Raw genomic sequence first — 2,500 nt, 5'->3', positions numbered from 1 at the left:
GCTGGGCAGGGTTCGGGGGAAGCGACGAATAACATTCAAGGGACAGCCAGATGCGTGAGGTGCTTCGGGCGATAGCCGAACAGCCGCACCGTCTTAAGCAACACGCCCAACCCACACCGCATCGGGCACCGTCGTACGTCGACCCTAGACGTAGGGCGAGCACGACACGTTGCCCCTCGGGAGTGGACACGAACAGGTAACCGTCTTCCGCAACGTGCCCCCTCAAAGTGCTGGGACGAGCACGTCGCGTTGCCCCCTGCCCACGACACCCGCTGCCGCACGCATATCCATCATCCGCGTCGTGCGCCACACTAGGCCTGGCCAAGCGTCGGGCTGCGCAAGCCGCGTTGCCCCTCGCGGGGGCGCACAGGCCGCCCGCCGATCCCACGTCGTGCTCGGACTTGGGATGATCCCCCTAGTCCTGGGCCGAGCACAAGGTGTTGCCCCGAGCGTGTGCCCAAGGCACAACTCCACCACGCCATGCTCCCTAGGTGGTGCCTAGGTGGGCCGTGCACGGACGTGTTTCCCTTCTTGTTGGTCCTTCGGTGATCGGGGTTCGCAGCAGCCAGACGCACGTGCTCGACCTTGGACCCGGGGCGGGGGACCCCGGCGGCACACCACAACCACAACGTGCTTGCTAGTGTGCCTAGGGGATGGCAAGGCAACGTGCATCTTGCTGGCATTGCGCCCAGCAAGCCTTTGGGCAACTCGAGTTTCAGCAGCACGACACCCCTCCCCCCTATAATAGGCTGCCGAGCCATTACCAAAGTGCCACGGGTAGACGTCCTTTTCCGTGAGGAGACATACTAAAGGAAAGTGCTCTAGAGGTCGAATTTTGACGCCGTTTTTTGCAACAACCTCTAGAAAAATAAGATCTTTCCATCCTCCAAATTTGGTGAATTTACACCGTGCCGATTTTTTTTGACGATTTTTTTACCGCCCGGAATGCCGGAAATTCAAAAAAAATGAAAAACGGAGCAAACCTGCGATTTTTGACCTGGATTTTTTTGTGCAGCCTTCACATAATATTACCAAGGTTCCCTCAAAATTTCACGAAAAATGCACGAGCCAATTCTGAGATATGAAAATTTGGCTCCTCCGTTGCAACGCTCCGAGCCATCGTTGCAACGGCGGGTGCCTCCGTGGGGGGCGGGGGAGCCCGGCGGCACACCACAACCACAACGTGCTTGCTAGTGTGCCTAGGGGATGGCAAGGCAACGTGCATCTGGCTGGCATTGCGCCCAGCAAGCCTTTGGGCAACTCGAGTTTCAGCATCACGACTCCCCTCCCCCCTATAATAGGCTGCCGAGCCATTACCAAAGTGCCACGGGTAGACGTCCTTTTCCGTGAGGAGACATACTAAAGGAAAGTGCTCTAGAGGTCGAATTTTGACGCCGTTTTTTGCAACAACCTCTAGAAAAATAAGAACTTTCCATCCTCCAAATTTGGTGAATTTACACCGTGCCGATTTTTTTTGACGATTTTTTTACCGCCCGGAATGCCGAAAATTCAAAAAAAATGAAAAACGGAGAAAACCTGCGATTTTTGACCTGGATTTTTTTGTGCAGCCTTCACATAATATTACCAAGGTTCCCTCAAAATTTCACGAAAAATGCACGAGCCAATTCTGAGATATGAAAATTTGGCTCCTCCGTTGCAACGCTCCGAGCCATCGTTGCAACGGCGGGTGCCTCCGTGGGGGGCGGGGGAGCCCGGCGGCACACCACAACCACAACGTGCTTGCTAGTGTGCCTAGGGGATGGCAAGGCAACGTGCATCTTGCTGGCATTGCGCCCAGCAAGCCTTTGGGCAACTCGAGTTTCAGCATCACGACACCCCTCCCCCCTATAATAGGCTGCCGAGCCATTACCAAGGTGCCACGGGTAGACGTCCTTTTCCGTGAGGAGACATACTCAAGGAAAGTGCTCTAGAGGTCGAATTTTGACGCCGTTTTTTGCAACAACCTCTAGAAAAATAAGATCTTTCCATCCCCCAAATTTGGTGAATTTACACCGTGCCGATTTTTTTTGCCGATTTTTTTACCGCCCGGAAAGCCGGAAATTCAAAAAAAATGAAAAACGGAGCAAACGTGCGATTTTTGACCTGGATTTTTTTGTGCAGCCTTCACATAATATTACCAAGGTTCCCTCAAAATTTCACGAAAAATGCACGAGCCAATTCTGAGATATGAAAATTTGGCTCCTCCGTTGCAACGCTCCGAGCCATCGTTGCAACGGCGGGTGCCTCCGTGGGGGGCGGGGGAGCCCGGCGGCACACCACAACCACAACGTGCTTGCTAGTGTGCCTAGGGGATGGCAAGGCAACGTGCATCTTGCTGGCATTGCGCCCAGCAAGCCTTTGGGCAACTCGAGTTTCAGCATCACGACACCCCTCCCCCCTATAATAGGCTGCCGAGCCATTACCAAAGTGCCACGGGTAGACGTCCTTTTCCGTGAGGAGACATACTCAAGGAAAGTGCTCTAGAGGTCGAATTTTGACG

This window comes from Arachis ipaensis, chromosome B7, assembly GCF_059453495.1.
Source record: "Arachis ipaensis isolate K30076 ecotype BB chromosome B7, ASM5945349v1, whole genome shotgun sequence".
In the NCBI taxonomy this organism is placed as follows: Eukaryota; Viridiplantae; Streptophyta; class Magnoliopsida; order Fabales; family Fabaceae; genus Arachis; species Arachis ipaensis.
This window is presented reverse-complemented; position numbering follows the sequence as displayed.